Source organism: Diabrotica undecimpunctata, chromosome 1 (genome assembly GCF_040954645.1).
Source record: "Diabrotica undecimpunctata isolate CICGRU chromosome 1, icDiaUnde3, whole genome shotgun sequence".
NCBI lineage: Eukaryota > Metazoa > Arthropoda > Insecta > Coleoptera > Chrysomelidae > Diabrotica > Diabrotica undecimpunctata.
Window position 1 is genome coordinate 19,051,941 of NC_092803.1, and position 22,775 is coordinate 19,074,715.

General features: G+C 33.9%; 1 protein-coding gene across 5 annotated transcripts in view; it reads right to left on the reverse strand.

Annotated features, from left to right (window-relative positions):
- lqf (epsin homolog lqf) overlaps window positions 1-22,775 on the reverse strand; it is an 83,642-nt gene that overhangs the window by 53,214 nt on the left and 7,653 nt on the right. For 3 of the 5 annotated variants that reach the window (XM_072537880.1, XM_072537854.1, XM_072537890.1), the window contains exon 2: window positions 17,124-17,174. The exons of 1 other annotated variant lie outside the window; for it this stretch is intronic. The gene's annotated coding sequence lies outside the window, so the exon portion shown is untranslated. Of the gene's footprint in view, window positions 1-260; window positions 372-17,123; window positions 17,175-22,775 lie in introns of those variants that run through there. One more of the 5 variants, XM_072537863.1, reaches the window with a different exon arrangement.

Genomic DNA, 22,775 nt, shown 5'->3' on the forward strand with positions numbered 1-22,775 from the left:
TGTTTGCTGATAAACAATACATCTAGTTCTACCTATTCCTACTTGATTTTAATCAAAAATAAAAACACAATAACTTGTATTAGGATAAACAACAGAAAAAAGTAAGCCCCAAGCAAATAGAGATTTTTACGAAACGCTACAAGAAATAAGACGAAGGACAACGAATAAACCATGATATCAGGATTCTATAACGCTAGAAATGAAAATATTTATCACCGTCAAGAACAAACATTTTAAGAAAATAAAACAAATATATTTACCAAAAATATCTACATTCTATGAGTTTTTTAAATCTTTGTACCAATATGTGTACATTCAAATGTTTCTTTTGTTAAATGTGATAGTCACAAAATACATATAATGTTCAAATAATCTGATTGACTGTTTCATAGTCGTAATCTTCATATCTATAACGACGTTATCATGTTTGAGTACTTAATCTTAGTACGAATACGTTAGCGTCACTAGTGATATGAATAGTGTTCTCATTAGAACAAACAAAAAACTGTGAAACAAAAAAAAGTTTTTGCTGCTGTTTTATTGTTTCTCAGAATATTGGTATTTACAAAAAACAGCTAAAAATATAAGATCTTCTTCTTCTTTTTTGTAAGTAGGCTTTAAAGCCTGTTTCTTCTTCAATATTAGCCTCTTAAATTGTTTATATTAACGCACCCATATTTTTCTTGGTCTGCCAATACTTGTTCGTCCATTTGGTGACTTATCTCATGCTATTCGTACTATCCTATCCTCTGCCATTCTACTAATGTGTTCGTTCCACTACTGTTTCCGTTTTGTCACCCATCCATTTATGTCTTCTATATTGCATACTCTTCTTATGTTTTCGCTTCTCTCCTATCCAACAGACTTTTCACTGATATTTGTCGAAGTATTTTCATCTCTGTTGTTTCTAGTAGTCGTCTCGTTTTAAATGTGTCAGGTCTTGTCTCTGCCGTGTATGTTAATATAGGTCTAATTGCTACTTTATAGATTCTTGTTTTTGTCTTGTCTTAGGTGTTTGTTCTTCCAGATTGTGTCATTAAGAGATCCCGCCGCTTAACTTGCTTTTAAGCTTTGTTGTCGTACTTTTTCTTTAACAACTCCGTAACTAGTTATATCTATTCCCAGATATCTAAACCTTGGTTCCTGCTTTATTATTTTCCCATCAATTTCGATTTTACATCGTAGTGTACAGCGGTACTCAAATTAAAAATGTACGATTTTCTTAATTTGATAATACGACATTAGGGATTTTTTTAATAAAATAACTTTGTATTATGTTTTATAATAATTGAATATCATAATGTAAATTGATAAACATTGAGTATGAAATATACAGGGTCATTCACGCAACATGTTGGTTAAAAGTTTTCAAAGTTCTGGTCGTCACTGGTTTCTGCAAACTTGGAATAATGGGTTATGCAAAACATTCTTCATTTTTTAAATATTTGCATTCTACTAGCACTTCCGGTTGTACCGGAAGTCGCCATTAAGTTTCTTATTTTAAATAGAAACTGTGCTTTTTGTTATTTTTTTAGAATCTACGTAAAATTCTGGATCGATTTTTATTGGGATACCATTCTCGAAAAAATAGTCGTTTTTGAGATATTTAAAGTTTTTGAAAAATTTTTCATATTACACATGCAACTTCAAAAATTAATATTGTGGTTAATATTTATGCTGAAAAAGCAAAAATTCTTTTTCAGCGTGTACTAAACTCTATTTTTATTTAAGCATAAAAAAATTTGCCAATGTTAATACTGGGTGTTCAAAATTTTGTATTATATTTTTATTTTTATATATTTTATAAATATATCTATAAAAATATATATCTATATAAAACAAAGACTTATTCCTACTTCCCACAGACACCTTCCCAAACCCACCGAGGTAGGTTGTCCTCCTGCGGTACAACCAGTCCCGGCTTTCCTCCGCCCCCTGGTCTTTGGAGCCAGGTCTCCATTTCAGCCAGGACTATTTCGCGATATCCCCCGTCAGGCAATGGGAGATTTCCGTGTATTTACATTTAAGTGGTAGGTTAGCCCATTTGGCTTTATCACTACCGGTCAAAGCAATTGTTCGGCGATCTAATGATGGTTGTGTGTGCCGATACTTGCTTTCCCTTTTCTGCACCAAGTGCAGTCGAGAGCGAGCAAGCATCGAATCCACGAATCCTTTTATTTTCCTTACTTAATTCCTCCTCACTCATTTTGCGAACACTTTGCAAGGTCCGTTCTGAAATTCCACAAGCTGCACTTGTCCTTTTTTGAACTGCCAGTATTGATGTAATTGGTCCCATGTTGATTTTTTCTAAAGTAAAATAATTTTCCATTTTCAACACAATTCGATGCTCACTCGGCGATAAAAACTTAGATTTAGGTGTTCTATCGTTTTCTTGTACGTTATCCATTGTCACTATTGAAAACCGGCGATCGTTGAATACTAATAGCGAGATTTTTCGGAGCTCTCTGAATATATACACGAGGGGGCGGGGCCTCGGTGGCAGGGCGCGTCGGTCATTGGCCGATGAGTCCGGTCAATGGAGAGCCTCGACTCCGCAGACTGTTTACTATTTTTGCAAATATAACAACTAAAATTATCCAGTTATGCGACCGCAAGGAATGGATGCACTCCTCGAGACAATTTTATTTGAAATAAAATTATAAAAGTTTTTTCAATAAATTATCATCACAAAGCATTCAATTTGCGTTTTTTCACGATTTATAAAAAAAATTGTTTTGGTAGCGCTGATTTATCCTCAAGTACTACAGCCGACCAGTAGGAGGTCCGGTACCACAAAGCAGGTACAAAAGGGAAAGCATAACAGAGTGGCTATAACTAGAGTCATAAATTATTTTTCGGGCGTTAATCCGAAATACGACAGGGTAAAACGACTTCACTATATTGAAGATGTGTGTTAATCTTTGGAGCTCGTCTTCTGTCTCAGCGATTAATGCGGCGTCGACTGCACAACATAGTATTTCGATTTCTTTGTTCCCCAATCTGTAGCCATGACCTTTACGTACTGCTTGTATTATTTCGTCCATTATTATATTAAAGAGAAGTGGGCTTAACGAGTCACCCTGTCTGACTCCGCTTTGTACTGGTATACACTGTGTTAGTTTTCCATTTATCTTTGCCTGTAGTCGATTATGGAAGTAGATTAGATGTTTTCGATGATTTGTATAATATTGATTGGTATGTTTGTTTTATACAGTAGGTGTAAGACGTCTTTGACTTGGATGTGATCGAAAGTCTTTGTCAGGTCTATAAAACATAGATATGCTGGTTTATTGTACTCGATGACCTTTTCTGTGATTTGTCTTAGTGCAAATATAGCGTCTACGCAGGATCTTCCGGATCTGAATCCTTATTGTTCATCTGATAAAGTTGTTAGTTTATTGATTTTGTTGGTTAGGACTTTTGTGGTAAGCTTAAGTGCGGTGTTCAGTAGATTTATACCTCTATAATTTTTGGGGTCTTCTTTATCTCTTTTCTTGGACATTGGTATCATTATGCTGTTTCTCCATGCGTCTGATATCTTGCAGTGCAATATTAGTTTTTGTATAAGCTTTGTCATCTCTAGAGTTATACTTTCTCCTCCGTGTTTTAGAAGCTCGTTGGTTATTCCCTCTGATCCTGGTGACTTTCTATTTTTGAGTGAATTTATGGCTATTTCTACTGCTTTGTTTCATTTCGTATTCTTCTATAGGTGTCTCGGGATTCTGGGGTATTTGATGTTTTGTACTTCGTGTAGGCTTCTCGTTTCTCTTTACATTCCTCTTTTATTTCTTTTCTGAACCATGGTGTATTTTTGTTGTTTCTTTTGTTCGGTATGACTTTGCGTTTTCCTAGAGCTTTCTAGTGCTGCTTCTAAAAAAATAAGAAGTGTTTATTAAATAACGAGACTAATACTGTTTTTGCAGTTTTGTTTCGCGTGAAACCCTTTCTTCGGAATACAGTATCTTTCGTTTCTGCAAACACTCTCCGTATAGCGAAGCCTTCGTTTCCAAAAATAGACCAGTCTATATAATGTGTAAAAATTATTGATTTCACGTAAAAATCTTATACATACATATATTTGAAGGTTCTACAAGGTATATGAGGGATAGCTGATGACTAATCCGTGCAGACGTACAGCTAATTTTGCTTTGTTTTTTTTTTTATTAATCAATCGTAAAAAGTGAAAAAAATATATTTTGTCTAGAAAATGTTCCTTATACATTGTAGAGAAAATGATTTCAATCAAAGTAGATCATAAAAAGTTCTTTAATTTTGAAAGTTTCGAACTTAAAATATATAAGCAATTATTGACCGAGATAATTGCAAAAACACAAATTTTTGCAGTAATTTATAAATGTTAATATGTAAGTTTGTTGTTTAATGACATGTAATATAAGCAGTTCAAGTATACTTGAAATTATTGCAGTTAATGCGTTATCAAAGTGTGCTAAATTTGTACCAGATCATCCAAATAGTTTATGTTATTCGATTTGTTTATTCCGGAGAGTGAATATGTAAACAACTATACTTGCCTAAACAGTGACTCTATTGGTATTTTGTGAATCGCAATCGATTCTTTGGAGCTTTATTTTTATTATAAAAATTCAACATTTTATTAAATTTGTTATTAAATACCAGTTTGAAAAAGGACTCAAATGTTGACAGATGATGTTTGAAGGTCTAAAGTCGTATGGACTTGTTATCGGTGGTGCTATCTATATGTTCCAGAATTTATTTTTTGGTTATTGACGATTTATTTTTCTAGACGACGACCTGAACGCGTTCCTGAATATAGAACAGCCCTCCATAATAATAGGCGACCTAAATGCGAGATCCCCAAACTGGAACGATAGAGCTACGAATAGAAACGGAAGATTATTGAACATCTAGGCCATATAGGGCCCATCGAACCGACACATTTCCCAGGAAATGCTCATCCCACCCATCTAGACATAGTAGTAGTTAAAAATCTAGGACTACAGACCAAGATCAGAACATTAAACCAAGGCCACAACCCCATACTACTAGAAATAGGAACATGGGAAGAAAACAACACAACAAGAAAAAGAAAGAACACAAAGTGGACAAATTACAAAAAACTTGTGAGTATTGGAATCAACAACGTCTCAGTGATAAACAATCCACTAGAAATAGAAGAAAGAGTCCTAGAGTTCGAAAAATCTCGTACAAGAAGCACTCAGAGATAGCACTACCCCATGATAGGGGAAAAAACAGAGCCAAAAAGAGAGCTAGAAGGACAAGAAACCAGGAGGACAAAAACAATGCAAATCGGCTAAACAGAGAAGTGAAAATAGCACTAGCAGAACACAGAAGCCGACAATGGGATAACCACATTCATGAAATGGAGGAAAAGGTCCAAACATGCAAAACATATGGAAACTACAAAAAATACTAAGAAATGATAGAAAACCCATACCTCCACTATACGGTGAAAATGGAATTGTCTACACCATAGATGAAAAAGCCGAGGTGATGAGCATGAGGAGGACTTTCGTGAGAGAGTGTACATTAAATTATCACTAAGACAAAGATGTAGACTTCATCGAAGAAGTGGAGGAACAACAAGAAATGCCCGAAGAGCCAGAGGGGATAATCACACCTACATCTTCTCAAGAAATAAACAAACTAATTAAAAATAGCTCGCCGAGAAAAGCACCTGGTCTAGATGAAATTTCAAATAGAGCTCTGAATTATCTACCAGCAAAGCAATAGTACTTTTAACCAACATAACGAACGCGATCCTTAGATATAGGCTCTTCCCAAATCGATTGAAGGGAGCCCACGTTATTATGATTCCGAAGCCAGGACATAATACCATGTTTCCGCAAAACTACAGGCTGATAAGCTTACTGCCAGCAGTCAGCAAGATCGTAGAAAGAATAATACTAAGAAGACTACAAGCTGAAACATACGAAATAGGACTAATCCCAGAAGTTCAGTTCGGATTTAAAGCAGAACACTCTAGCGAATTACAAGTACTTAGACTAGACAGAATACATAACAGCTGGATTTAACGAAAAAAAGTACACAGGAGCAGCGTTCCTGGATATAAGCAAAGCCTTCGACAGAATCTGGCATAAAGGCCTAATATAAAAAATGAGAGGCTACGGATACAGTGAGGCCATGACGAGACTCATCACTTCGTACTTGAGCAACCGAAGCTTCAGGGTACGAATAGGACAAGTACTATCCGAGCATGGAACTCCGGTGGCTTGAGTGCCACATGGAGCAGTCCTGTCACCCCTACTGTACACAATATACACCGCAGATGTTCCAAGAACACCAGGAACACTACTCAGCCTTTATGCAGATGACACAGCGATTGCGGCCAAACACAGAAACTTAGAAGTAGCGGTCAACAATCTACAGACAACATTGGATAATATTCAAGAATGGTGTATTCAATAGAAAATAGCAATCAATTCAGAAAAGACATAAGCAATCATATTCAAAAAGAAAAGATAAACCCCAGAGGAACACCTGTTAGTGCAAGATGATCCCATCGAATGGAAAAGAGAAGCGAAATACCTAGGAGTCACTATGGACCAAGGCTTAACCTTCACGCAACACGTGGACACAACCATCCAAAAAACAGCAACAGCCAAAGCAGCAATAAGAGGACTTATAGGTAGAAAAAGCAAACTGCGCATAAAGACGAAAATGAGACTAATAAACAGCATCATACTTCCAATAATCACAAATGCATCTCTCGCATGGGGACACATAAGCAATTCAAATTAAAAGAAAATACAAGCAACCCACAATAGCATCCTCAGAGAAGCGGCAAATGTACCCAGATACGTCGCTGAACGGTTTCTGTTTAGAGAACTACAACAAGCAAGGGTGATAGATAAAATGGCAGAAAAAGCCTGAATTAGGTTTGCAAAATTAGAGAATCATCCAAGCCCGACCGTGCGAGAAATAATAAGATACGATGCGTTCCATCGATGGAAGCACAAAAGACCAAAACAGCAAATCCTGGCAAACACATAAAGTCTAGATAATTCGTAGCTCTACCAACAGAAGAAGCCCCAGCACGCAGCATTGGAAATTTTATTAATTGATGATTATTTTCGGGACAACCTTCAAAATAAATAAATAAATAAAGGCTTCGGCCACCAAAAAAATCAAAAAATTCTAACAAAAAGGCGACAGCCATCCAAAAAAATTAACAAAACCCCAAAACTTGGGCACGAATTACCCACATCCTCGGACACCGAGTCGCCGAACTGGGCACAGCCCGGAGCAGAGACTCGAGGCCCGATCAAGCAATTTCAGTTCGATGATACGTCACTAGAGAAAGCAGAAAGCAGGAAAAAAATGCGTCACGCTAACCTGCATTGATCGGGTTAGGATATCGGGTTGGGAGTTCTTGTACCCAGGACTTCCACACGAAAAGCATTTGGCTGATAGTTGTGTCCCTATCGCGCATCAGAGTGCTGTAGGGTAGAAACGGATGGCCTGGAGCATTGGAGCGCGGTGGAGTGACTCCTGTTTTTAACTCGAGTTAATACAACTCGCTCCAATGAATTGTTACACCCAAACGTAATTCTTAGGAGTGAACATGTCTCACAGGCTGGGTTTACTTTAAACTGCTTGCTTGGATTTATTTTTCCAGTTTCCATCATTTGTTAGATTTTTTTGCTGCGGCAATTTATGACAACTGTATTTTGGGATTCTTACGGAATTATTTTGATGCATTACATGTTGTATTATAAATGACGTCATTTGTCATATCCAAACTCGCGTAATTAAGTTCAAGGAAATCGATTAATTAAAAAATCCATATATTATTAATAACCAACCGAATACAAATAATTCTACCTTGTAAATTATTGTTCCCCATCTACTTAGAAATTGTCGTTAAAATGTTGAAAGAATATTTCATTTGATAATTAAATATCTAAATATTAATTCATTTCATAAGTGACAATTTTATTTGTCAAATATTATTCTATTCATCATTTAATAAATGAATGAGCAAATATCTCTTGTTTATTAATAAATTTTGTAAAAAAATAAATGACCATGTTCAGGTTCATTCAAGGGCGCAAAATTATTAAACTCGTTTCTAATTTAATGGACAGTGTGATTCACCTGATTTGAAACCTCTATAGTTTTTTTTCCAAAATTACAAAATTAAATGTTAAAACTGTATCACAACAATGAATATTCTATTTGCTTATAATTATAAGTAATTTTCGTTTATGGCAATTCTTGGAGCAAACACTTTAAAAATTCAGTAATATGTATCAGCTTCAATTGTTAATATACAGGGTGGCGCACCGAAAACGAAACAGATGCATTTACTGGCAGATGATTTCTTTTTAAAAAAAACGCTTGGACCCGTCGATTTTGTTATCGAGGGGGAAACAAAATTGGCATAAAATCACATTAACATTTGCAGCTACCTAAGCGGGGGTGGCACCATCCCTAAAATCTTAAATGGAAAGGGGGGTCGAATGATCCATCATTTAAAAGGTCTTTCAACTCCCTTTACAATAATGTAAAATTCATGTACTTCAATTCAGTAGTTTTGGAGATTTATTGATTTAAAGTTTAAATACATCATCGTAAGAGGAGATCAATACATAGCAGCAAAGTTGTTAAAAAATAAAGAATGAACTGACCTGTCAGCCGAGTAAATGTTGAAAATTACCACCATTACTTTCCATGCAATAATAAAGATTTTGCTGAAAACGTTGCCGGACATTTTGCAATATTTGAGGAGTAATTTGATGGCACTCATTCACAATTCTTTGTCGTAAATCTTCTAAGGATGTTGGCTGAGTAGCATAGATTTTGCTTTTTAAGTAACCCCACAAAAAGAAATCCAAAGGTGATAAATCTGGCGATCTTGGGGGCCATTCAACGGCACCTCTTCTACCAATCCATTGACCTGGAAAGGTCTGATCTAAATAATGCCGAACTCTTAATGCGTAATGTGGTGGGGCACCATCCTGTTGGAACATCAACATATTCTCAACGTATCGACCATCATTCTGATTTTCAATTATATCTGTTAGCGCAGGATCTATGGCATTTTGCAGTAATTCCAAATACATTTCACCAATCAAATTTCCAGGTAAGAAAAAAGGACCAACCAAATGATCGCCAAAAATGCCAGCCCAAACATTTAATTTTTGTGGCTGCTGTGTGTGTACCTCATGGTAAATTCTGGGATTAGAGTCCGACCAATATCGACAATTATGACGATTTACTTCGCCATTTAAAAAAAAGGAACATTCGTCGGAAAAGCAAATGTTAAATAAAAATTGTTCATCGTTTGTAATTCGTTCACTCATAACTTCACAAAATTCTAATCGCTTATCAAAATCGTCTTCATTAAGTTCTTGTACAAGGTGAATTTTATACGGATGAAAATTATGGGCCTTTAGAATCCGTTGGATAGTACGTCGACTAACACCACACGAAGTTTGCAATTTGCGGGTACTTAATGTAGGATCTACAATAACTTGCCCTAAAACCCCCACTTCTGTTGCTTCGTTCCTTATAGGATTTTCAATATTACGTTTTTTATTGGCGACTGATCCAGTTTCCCGAAATTTAGCTACAAGTTCTAGAACATATTTTCGGTGCACATTATTGTTCTCATGTTGCTTATTAAAAGTTTGTGCTGTTCTATTAGCGCACTGATTATTTCCGAAAAATATTTCAATAATTTCAACCCTTTCTGCCGTGGAATATACCATGGTTAATTTATGTATAAAGCAATAAATGATATTTTAACAACAAAGATTGGTCAAATCAATCGCAAACTAATGTACTATTTCCTATTTAAAATAAGTACGTGGCATTCTCTACTTATCTTTCTTCAAGAAACAACTTTTTTTGTCACAAAGGACACTTCAATTACTATTTTTATTATTAATAAACCATGGGCGTAGTAAATAAAAGCATTTACTTATCAAGAAAATGCTTTTACTCAAATTTCTTCTGAAAGAAGTACAAACTAATTTGATGTACCTATTAAAGTCTACTTTAAACTTTAAATCAATAAATCTCCAAAACTACTGAATTGAATACATGAATTTTACATCATTATAAAGGGAGTTGAAAGACCTTTCAAATAATGGATCATTCGACCCCCCTTTTCATTTAAGATTTTAGGGATGATGCCACCCCCGCTTAAGGGGCTGCAAATGTAAAGTGATTTTATGCCAATTTTGTGTCCCCCTCGAAAACAAAATCGACGGGTCCGAGCGTTTTTTCAAAAAAGGAATCATCTACCAGTAAATGCCTCTGTTTCGTTTTCGGTGCGCCACACTGTATATAAATTATCAGATGCAGACTAATTTTATTATTATTTAATTAAATGTAAACTATCCCTTCTGCGAATGAAATATCCTACTTATATTCATTGGAAGAATGTGTCACACCTTGAAAGAGTGAACGAACCGTTCGTTCGTGAGGATGAAAACAAATATCAATTATCTGATCTGGCAACAAAGGTTTGTTTTTAAATATCTCTAGAACATCACGAGGCATATTTTTTTACTAAGCAAAACACCTCATCGTGATAAAAAACATAAAAAAATAAACAAGAATTTATTGATAACCTTAGATGGAGATAAATAATTAAATTAGAAATTAAAAATTCCTTTAAATTCTTCACTTGTTTAATTGTTAAATGAGAAATAAAAAACTGTCCGGTACTGAAGTATATATATAGTGTGTAAAAGCCAAATGGAATAAATTCATTATTTAGGTTACTGTACATATTTATAAAAAATCCCGAAACACGTCAAATTTAAATTATAACTTGACATTCTTTAACGTGAAAATGCAACCCCTACCTTCAACCCCCTTAGAATGACAGGTACAACCCCCAATTTTTAAAATAGGAAGTATAGGCTTGTGATATATCGTTTGAAAGGTCTTTTCATTCTCCATTCAAAAATGTTGTCGCTTTCAAGTTTATTAAGATTAATTAAGATAAAATAAATTAAAATCATGTGGTTACCGAAATTCGCTACAATACAATCAAAAACTAAAATGTAATCCAAAACGTAATAAAATGTAGAACACGAAAAAGAACTATGAATGTTAATGAAGTAAATGTTCAACGTCTTGGCAACATCCTAATCTCAAATAAAACTGTCTTCTAACATTATTTAACATAGCAGGCGTGATCGACCTAATCGCAAGCGTTATTCGTTCTTTTAAGTCATTTAAATCAGAAGGTTTAGTTTTGTACACATGGCTCTTCACATATCCCCATAAAAAGAAATCTAATAATGTAAGATCAGGTGATCGCGCTGGCCATTCAATCGATCCTCGCCTCCCTATCCTCCGATTGGGAAATATTGTATCGAGGTACTGCCGGACATTAAGTTGGTAATATGGTGGTGCTCCATCCTGCTGAAACCATATCGTATTCGCTGGAACTTGAGGGTTTCCTGGATCAGGATATAAATTTGCCAACGTTGGAATGACATCATTTTGAAGTAGTGCCAAATAATTGTTGCCATTCAAGTTGCCCTCAATGAAAAAGGGACCAATGATATTGTTTCCTACAATCCCTGCCCAAAACATTAACCTTTTGAGGGTATTGAGTGTGTTCTTCTCTCATCCACTGAGGATTTTCCGTGGCCCAGTATCGGCAATTTTGCCGATTAGCATGATCGTTAAGTGAAAAAGTTCACTCATCAGAAAACATAACGTCTTCTAATTGGATAATATTGTTATCCAACATGTCCATCATTTGCTCACAAAAAAAAGTTCTCCTATCAAAATCGTCTTCCATGAGCTCCTGAGTAGGTATCATCTTATAGAGATGCAATTTATTTTCTTTTAATATGTTTACTATCGATATATGGCTAGCATTGAATGTAGTGGATGCCTGTCTACTCGATGTATGCGGATTTTCTTGAAACTCAAGCAACACATCTAATTTGAGTTCATCACTCAGTGCATTGGCAGCTGCTTTTTTTATCTGCCTTACATGACCAAACTCGCGAAACTGCTTCTCTATTTTACTTATTGTTCCTTGGTATATAGGCGGTAAATTAGGAAATTTCTCATGAAATAGGCGAGTTACTTCCTGTTGTGTTCGGGTGTTATCTCCGTAACCAATCATTTGTAAAACTGTTATTTTATGCATTTCCGTTAATCTAACCATTTTTCAGAATTGAATTGAACGAACTTTTTACTTAAATTAAAATACTGACAACTTAAATAAAACAATTTACTAATGCGTGTTAAAATAACGTTGCCACGGAAATTCTTTAAAGTTTTTTAATGGTTACCATCTAAAAACCACATTGCTATTGTTTTTGTTCACTTTCTCATTATCAAGACCTAAACGGGAGATAAGTTTTGAGTATATATAATAAGGGTGGATAGATAGGCGAGGATCGATTGAATGGCCAGCGCGATCACCTGATCTTACATTATTAGATTTCTTTTTATGGGGATATGTGAAGAGCCATGTGTACAAAACTAAACCTTCTGATTTAAATGACTTAAAAGAACGAATAACGCTTGCGATTAGGTCGATCACGCCTGCTATGTTAAATAATGTTAGAAGACAGTTTTATTTGAGATTAGGATGTTGCCAAGACGTTGAACATTTACTTCATTAACATTCATAGTTCTTTTTCGTGTTCTACATTTTATTACGTTTTGGATTACATTTTAGTTTTTGATTGTATTGTAGCGAATTTCGGTAACCACATGATTTTAATTTATTTTATCTTAATTAATCTTAATAAACTTGAAAGCGACAACATTTTTGAATGGAGAATGAAAAGACCTTTCAAACGATATATCACAAGCCTATACTTCCTATTTTAAAAATTGGGGGTTGTACCTGTCATTCTAAGGGGGTTGAAGGTAGGGGTTGCATTTTCACGTTAAAGAATGTCAAGTTATAATTTAAATTTGACGTGTTTCGGGATTTTTTATAAATATGTACAGTAACCTAAATAATGAATCTATTCCATTTGGCTTTTACACACTGTATAGGATGCTCGAAAACAATTTCACGAAAAATATTGCAAATTCTGTAACTCAATTTAGATAGAATTCTATATAAATCACATTTCTAAAATTATTTCACCTAAAACGAGTTATTTCATATAATAATCAGATTGTAATAATTATAATTTCCATAGTTTCGTAGTGATATAGAATCAGAAATCGGGTCAAATCACACCCTACAACTACAACACAGTATATTCCAAATACAGATGTACTGCCAATAAACAGAATCACGCTAAGACACGTAAGAAGCCATAGGCGTACGGTTTTGCTTTCCTATTAAATTATTAAAACTTAGTAGAGTTGCTATATTTGTTTTAGCAATATTCGCTTTGAGTTTATTGCAAGTGCAATTAGTGAATGCTGCTTGCTAATTGATCTATTTACTTTTTAACTTTTATTTCGTAAATTGGTTCTTAGTTTTTAAATAAATATCAGTATTAATATTTGTATTTCATTCTTGTTTTGTTCTGTCTTCAAGTAAGTATGGTGTTTTTATAGATTAATATCCATCTTATTATTTTTAAATATCTTCAGGTTCAATTAATAATAAATTTTTAAAAAAAGACAAATATGTCTAACACAGATACTGAGGACGAGGTTGCCGAAATAACTCTCAGTCCTCCAAGAAAACGAACAAAAAAATGAGATTTCGATGTCAAAACGAAAAAAAATATTTTAAATATTTGTGAAAGAAATAAAGTGTGAAATAGAAGAAAATTCCTCCTCTAACAATCCATGAGTCGGCAATAAAATTTGCACATAAGTCAGGTGTGTGCAGGCGAAGTATTTATAATATACTCAGGGCATATAAAAATATTCACACATTTTCAGACCCAAAAGTTAGTCGGACTCACAACACAATAATCGATTTAGTAGACAGAGCTGATCGTAGCCATAAGGAAAAAGTGCATGAATTTTATTTTAGAAACGAAATTCCTACTGTAGGCAAGAGAAGTTAATGCCGATAATGGTCTGCCTAATTTTAAAACAACAACAAATATAAAAGATTTCATTAACAAATTTCCCAAATATACATCCCATTATAGCCGCAACAAAAATTCTAATCGAGAGTATCTGTCACCTGATTTAAACCTGATTGTCACCTGTCTTTTCGAAAATATTTAATGAAGATTTTAATCTACATTTCCGTTATCCTCCTACTGACAATTGCAAACGATGTGACTTATAACATGAAAGTAAAAAGCTGTGTAGATGTAGAAAAAATCAGAATGGAAACAGAAAAAGAGTTACAGCTACGGAAGGCAGAAGCAACTCGAAGTGGAATGAAGGAAGATGCAGCCAAGGATAAAGATACCACAACAGTAATTACATTTAATTTGATGAAAACTTTAGCTACTCCTAGTATTTCTACGGAAGTGGCTTATTACAAGAGACAGCTGTGGACGTATTCTTTTCGCATCCGCAATCTAACGACAGGTCAGATACACATGTATGTATGGCATTGTAGCATTTTAAAATTCCTTGGTATATATTGAAATCCCCTCGTATATGTATTAAAACATCGAAGAATATTTTCCATGTATTTCTGTTTCATATCGTACAAGTTAAAACACCGAAAAAGTATTTCAATCCTTTTTGCGTCGCCTAGGTCGATGATAAACCATTTTAAGTTTGTTTATATATCATGGACGCGTATTTCTTTGATATTTTCTTTTGATCGAGAACCGCTTTAGGATATTTTGCGTTCCCGTTTAAGTGTTTTGTTTATAACCAAGTTGGGTGAATGAATTTTAAAGATAATTACTTCAGTCTCGCTGTTAGGGGCAGTTGGCTTCAGTGTTGGTCCAAATTTTACGTCAAATTTGAAATGTTTTGTGTTTTTTTTCCCCTTTTCATGGAAAATGTGTAGCAGTGTTAAGTTAAATGAGTAGTTAAGTGAGGTTTGGCAGATGGGCCATTGAAAGCAGGCGTGTTTAGTTTAGTTGGAAAAAACCGGCAAATTTGTTACAAAAAAGTGATTTTTACTTATTTAGTACAATTTTGGACGAGTAATCACTGTTTTTTTATTTGTGAGCCGTCTCTCATCTGAGATATTTGTAAAACGACGTTTACAACAACTTTGAAAAATACCCACATGGTTCCAGTTTTTTTAAGAAGCTGAGTCTAAAGTTTGTGTCCAGTGCTAATTTCAACCTCAATTTGCTTTGTCCTAAGAAGCCTTTTCAAAATACTTTTTCACAGTTTGGAGATAAATTTTTTATCGTGTGGCAGAGAGTGTAAGTTTATTTTCCAACCCCAGAAATTTTAGTGAAACCAAGGTAACTCTTTTTGTTAGAACTTTTAAAGTAAAAATACATTTTTTTCTAATAATAATTGCTTTCATTAAAATTTAAACAATTGTAATATTTAAAATTGTAAATCTTAGGGTGTGCCTAAGCTGTCATTTTATTTGTTCTCAGTTTTAAGATTTAGTATTGACATATGACAGCTAGCACTATTTTTGACGTCTGGTAAATATCTAATCATATTTGAAACTTTGTTTTTGTTTGTTTCTTTAAAAGGTTAACCTCTATGCATAGTTTCATTTAAAAAGCAATTTTTTCATTTGTGATAATTTATTTCTGCTACAAATTGTCGCCCATTAACAATTGTAAATTTTTGTAGTATCTCCAACTTCAAGAGTTTATAAACTGATAGAACATAGTAAGTTTGTTTTTGACATTTTGTAGTTTATTGTTATTATCTATATTTGTAAGTGTTTGTGGTGAGACAGCAATAAATGTGTATTTTTCCCAATTTGTTTATTTATTTAAAAAAAAATTTCTAACCCCTTTTGTTTCATCTTTGTAGTTGCCCCAATCCAACCACCTTGCCACTCACTTATCCACGACCCAGCTCTCCAAATAAAAACTGAGTGCCGTTAGCAACAGTTTCGTTTGTTTTGCTTGCCCTAACTCTACCCCAATAATTTCTGTCCCCAATTTTCAACTCCCCATAATAATACCTTATGTGGTAGGCAAAATATTCCTTACAGCATGAAGGCATATTCTCACGTGGCCCAAAGAAATTAGTTCTTGCATTTTACACTACATAAAAAAGTATGTTAACACACCTGTTTTAATCTTGAACAGCGATCAATGCGGAGGTCAGAATCGAAATATTAAACTAGAATATATTTGTACATACATGACTATTTCCAATACTTTCAGTCCCACAATCATACATCACAAGTTTCTAGTTTCCCGTCACTCCTATTTGCCATGCGGCAGAGACTTTTGAGTGATCGAAAAACAAAAACGATATTTTAAAGGTATTTTGTTGTCAGCCGATTGGGTGAAGGTTAATTCCAGTTCCAAAAAGAATAATAAATTTCAGGTATTTAAAATGACCTCTGAAAATTTTAAGTGTACTAAAAAACTAAAGAAGTTACTTACAAACCGAAAAAAGGTGAGCAAGATATAAAAGTAGAATGGCTTAAAATACAGTGGCTAATGGTCAAAGCAGAAGAGAAATTCAAAATTTATTTTAAATATTCTAATAACGACCGTGTATTATTTAATTGTGTCGACGTCTCAAAAAAAAAAGAACAGGTGTCTTTCAGATAAAAAGAGAATACTTCTACTTGGACATCCTCTATACTGCTGGAAGACCCATCGAGCAACTGAAATATAAAGACCTTCAGAGTCTTCTTCCTTACATTCCGCCGGTCTATAATGAATTCTACACAAACCTGAAGACAAACGTGGATGCAATAGATCATGATAATGGATCGGAAACAGATGAATAGGTGACCCAAGTGAAAGTTTTATGTTTTTTCGTACAAGCTTAATATTTGACATAGTGGCCCAACTAATTTTTTTTGTATAAGAAAAGATTTTTTTGTTAATCTTTTGCTCATTCGACTCATATAATGTATAAGGTTCCAGGAATGTTTGTGAAAGTGAATAGAATAATACTGGTTAATAAAAAAAACTGGTTTCATGTTTAGCTCAATTCTTTAGGCCATTTTGCTGCTGAGCGACTCATATTAAAAATATTATAGGGTCGAGATACAGAAAGACTAATTAGACTTTACATGATCTACATTTACATATAAAATACGTACACAATAATAAACATTATAAAATAAAACTTACTTTTGCGGCACTTTGGGCAGATATCGACGATTGTTAATTCCAACAAATCTTCTGCGAAAACATTAAAAGTTTGTTAAAAAAATTCATGCATTGGCGTGGCTGGTAAATTGCAGGTTGAGCTTTTCCACTGAACTATCATGCCGATTTCACAAGCGTTAAGGTCGCATATGAAAGGCTTCTAATGTGCCTACGTAATCTGAATAATCACAAATCAATATGGTAATGGGAATCTTAACAGGTAGAGATATTTTATGTTATATTATAGTCTATTTTATTATGTTTCAATTTTTTTGTGAAGATTATTATCTGATCGGGGCATTATCATTGTTTATCATTTTATTGATTGAACAGCATGGATAGATAATGTATACCTTCAATTATAAATTAAACAAAATATACAGTGTGTTTCATAAATAATATATTTTATGCTCTATTTAAAAACCATAAAGAAAAATATGCTTAATTCGGGGAATGAAAACTAAATCGTTTGTAATTGAGCTTACACTAGCGGTCAAAATTCTGGAAAGTTTACAAAAATTATTGTTTTCCAGCAACAGTCGTTTCATGATCGTGATTTATATACGAGGTCTGTTCAAAAAATACCCGGAATTTTTAAATTTCGCGGCTTTGGAGAGTCCAATCGTCAAAATTTGTTTTATTATGTTGGTATACATGCTACTAAAGTATAAAAAAATGTGCAGCTATATTCATTGTTTACCGTGTCTGTGAGACAGCCGCTAAGGTTCAAAATAGATCAAAAAATTTGTATAAATTTTGCGTAAAGAATGAAATAAAGTATAACAAAGTATTTGAAATGTTAACAAAGGCCTATGGTAAACATGTTTGAAAAAAACAAGTGTTTACGAGTGGTATTGTCGTACGGTTTGTTTATCCAACACGGTATCTGGAGTTACTGGATGGTTACCAGCCCCCGCTCGAGAAGATGAACGAAGACTCATCTGTTCCATCTTCTTATTGTTTGAGAAATTAGTACAGTTTCGATTAACATCAACGAAAGGTTTACCGGGGTCTCTGCTATCAACGGGGTGCTACTGGAAATATACAGCACAGTATCAAAATTGTAGAAAGTGACTCATATTTTGAAATTCAAAGAAATATTCCTTTGCTGGTTTGAGGGGAAAGGAAATCGACGACTCTAAGGCGTGCGGTTTGTATTTAAAAAATAATCAGGAGTTTAGAACGAATTGATTGTCATAAAAATTATTTTCTTATTTTATAGATGCCTTAGATGAAGAAAACTAGTCCTTGTTAAATATATTTTTTTGGAAAAAGCCCTTTATTCGTTTAAATTAATAAACTTATGACTGATTCAAGAATTAAATTTAATCCCTATTGCCAAATGAGATTTAATGACGTGGGATTAGAAAAAGGGTCATCTAGTAACTTTTAGCACAAAACTGAAACTTAAGTAGGTACTTAAACAATTCTTGGTACGAAACAGTACTAGTAATAAATGAGTCACCTGAACTGAATATTTATTTCCATAAAATATAAAAAATATGTTCAAATAAAAACTATCAACTAACATTATAAATAATCTAATCTGAGCCATATATGTCATTAATCACTATTTAAATGGGAATAAGCCACAATTAAAGGTTAAAATACGTTTTTGACGCTTCAATTTCCACTTCGGAATTTGAATTTCCGAAGTGGAAATTGAAACGTCAATAAACGTATTTTAACCTTTAATTGTGGCTTATTCCCATTTAAATAGTAATTAATTTAAAATGCCACAAGAAAATAGCTTCAGAACATCTATGTCATCTTTATATTCATCGGTAGGTCTTCATTAATCTTCGCCTAGGTCCACAAATACTGGTTCAATGGTAATTTCAATGAAGTTATAAAGATTCCTCATATTCTGCTCTTCTTTCACTAGATGCTCGAAACATTTTATTTGCGACTGTAAGATCACATTGCTGAAGGCACTATTAAGCAGATTTTTTACATAATTGAATTTGAAAGTGACATTGTTCATTGTTACCTCATTATTATTTGAACCCTATACGTTTTCTCAGGCTTATCTCACAATGGTATGACGGCAATCGAACTACAATTACGCCTCGTTCTTGTACCATTTCATCTACTACTTATTTAATATACAGTGTGTCCGTAAAGTATGGAATAAATTCGATATTTCCTAAATGAAAAGCCTTTTTAAAAAAATCTAAAACACATCGATTTTTAAATTTAATGTTCTACATTTTACAAAGTAATCCAGTAATTAATACATGACTTAATCTTAAATGTTTGAATTGTAGCCCTTGTTGTATTTGACAGTAACCCAAACGTTGTACAAATTCATGTAGAACCTTGTTAATGCTTTCTTGAGAAATATTGTTTATTTCTTTACGAATTCTTGTTTTTAAGTCTCCAATATTTGCAGGTTTCGTTTTATAAACAACATTCTTTAAAGATCCCTCATAAAATAATCCAAAGGATTGAGGTCTGGCGACCTCGCTGGCCATTCAATATGTCCACGTCTTCAAATCCGCCTGTTCGGAAAAATTTCGTTTAGGTACCTTCGAACATCTAAAGCATAATGAGGAGGCGCACCATCCTGTTGAAACCATAAACTTTTATCAAAACCTCGAAGATCAATTGTACTGGGGAATAAATTAACTAAAGTAGGTACGAGATATATATATATATATATACAATAGCACTAAAGGCCTTAGAGGCCCATGGCTTAAAAAGTTTGTTCTTTCTTCATTTTCGCTTTTCTTTATGTACTGAGATCTTCTCTGGCTCGATATGTGATTTTTCTCCATTCCTTCTTGTTATTCATTTTTCTTTTCTGGCCTTGTAGTCCAATTTCTTCCATATCTTTTTCTACCTCCTGATTCCATCTATTTTTTGGTCTTCCTTTTCTCTTTTTTAAAGTTATAGTGTAGTTCATTACCCTTTTTGAAGTCCTCGTGTTCGGCATCCTTTCTAGGTGACCTCGCCATCTTAGTCTCTGTGCCTTTATGACTCCTATTATGTTAGGTTGATTATATAATTTCTTTAACTCATCATTTGATCTTCTTATCCATAAACCGTCCCTTATTATTCCTCCATATATCTTCCTCAGGATTTTCCTTTCCCATATCTCCAGTAAGTTTTGTTCATTTTTTGTCATTGTCCATGTCTCACTGCAGTACGTTGCTATTGGTTGTATAGTTGTTTTGTATAACTGTATTTTTGCCTTTCTTGATAAAAACTTGCTTTTCAACATTCCACTAAGAGCATGTACACTTCTATTGCCTGCCATTATTCTAGCTTGTATTTCTTCTTTAATGTTAGGTTTGCGTGATATTATTGTACCTAGGTATGTAAATCTTTCTACCATTTCGAATTCGTATGATAATCTTTCTTCTACTTCTACTTTAAACTTTTGTCCATCCCTGAACTGATCATCTGTCCACTGCATACATTTTGTTTTAGTTTCATTTATGTAAAGTCCCATTTTCTTTGCTGCTTTTACTATTCTCTGTACTATCTCCTGTAGCTCTTTTTTTCCTCTTGCCAGCAACACTATATCATCCGCAAATGCCAAAACTTGGTGTCTTTTATGATATAGGAGTCCTTCTCTATTGATTTTCGCTTCTCGCATTATTTTTTCTAGGCATAAATTGAAGAGTAATGATGACAAAGGATCGCCCTGCCTTAATCCTTCGTTTACTATAAATTTGTCCGATACATGATTGTTTACTTTGACTCTGTTTTCTGTATTCTCTAAAGTAAGATGTATCATGTTACGCAACTTTCTGCTAATTCCCAGTTCCTCAAGGGTCTCTTTTAATTCCTTCCTTTTTATTCTATCGTATGCTTGCTGGAAGTCGATGAATAGCGCTATCGTTGGTAAGTTGTGTTCATAGCTTTCTGCTTGTAATTCTCTGATTATGAATACTTGGTCCGTTGTGCTTCTCCCTCGTCTAAATCCGCACTGGTATTCGCCTATTATATTTTCAACTTCTTTTTCTAGCTTATCTTTTATGGATTTTGATAGGATTTTATATACGGTATTTAGTAACGCTACTCCTCTGTAATTACTGCATTCTGTTTTGTCTCCTTTTTTGTGTAATGGGCAAATAATGGCTTCCTTCCAATCTTCGGGTATTCGTTCTTTTATCCATATCTCCTTTATGATCTTGTATATCCAATTATTTAGCAGTTTTCCACCATATTTCATCATCTCTGCTGTTATGTTATCGCTTCCAGGGGATTTGTTGTTTTTCAGATTTTTTATGATTTCCTCGATTTGTTCTTTGCTGGGTGAATTATCTTCTATGTCTTCTAAGTGTTCGATTCTTGCTTCTGTTTCCACGCATTCTCTTTGGTTTGACTTATTATTGCCATTTAGTAATTCATCAAAATACTCTTTCCATCTATCGGCAATTTCTGTTTCCCCGCTTATATTATCTCCTGCTTTGCTTTTGACGAATATGGGTTTTTGTTGGAAACCTTTTTTTTCATTTCTAGCACCTTGATATAGGTTTTTTATTTTTTTATTTCTGTAATTCTCTTCTATTTCTTTTAGCTTATTTTCTATGTGTTTTCTCTTCTTTTCTCTCAGCACTCTCTTTACTTTTTGTCTTTGCTCCCTATATCTATTCTTTGTCTCTGTTGTTTCTTTCGTGATCATTTCAATCCTTAATGATTTTCTTATTTCTATTTCTTTTTGGCACTCTATGTCGAACCAGTCTTTCCTCTTTTTATTCTCTTGTTTGTTACATTCTTTTGCTGCTTTGTTCATTATTTGCTTTATGTTTTCCCATTTGTTCTCAGTTTGCTCTTCTATTTGTATCTTTTTTAGTTCTCTTTCCATTGTTTCCTCGTATATTTCTTGCTCTTTCTTTGTTGCTAATCGAATTGGGTTATGTATACATTTCTTTTTTTTTATTTTGTTTTTGTTTTCTGGTATCAGTTGCTTAATTTTGATGCCCACCATGTAATGATCTGAGTCGGCGTCTGGTCCTCTGTATGTTCTTATCTTCTTTATACATTGCTGTTCTTCTTTTTCGATGAGCACGTGGTCTATTTGGTTTTTAGTCTTTCTATCTGGCGATATCCAAGTTTCCTTGTGTATTTCTTTTCGTTCGAAATATGTGCTCATTATGATCATATTTTTTTCTCTCGCGAAATCTATCAGGAATTGTCCGTTCTCATTTGTTTCATTGTGTTTACTATATTTTCCTATTGTCGGTCTAAATACTTCTTCCTTCCCTATTTTGGCATTTGCGTCGCCTAGAATAATTTTCATATCATATCTGGGTATATTTTCGATTGTTCTATTTAATTCATTGTAGAAACATTCTTTGACATCATTATCTTTTTCTTCTGAAGGCGCGTGAATATTTATGAGGGTGATTTTTTGGTATTTTCCCTTGAACCTGATACTACATATGCGGTCTGATACTGGTTTAAACTCTACTAGTGCTTCTTTTAGCTCTTTTCTTATCATAAAACCTGTGCCTAACGTTCGATTCTTTCCACCGCTGTTAAAAAACATTGTATCTTCTATTTCTAATATATCATTTCCCAGTTGTTTCGTCTCCTGTAAAGCTACTATGTCAAAATGGAACTTTTCGATTTCTCTCGCTAAGTGTTTAAGTTTGCCTTCTCCATATGTGCCTCTTACATTCC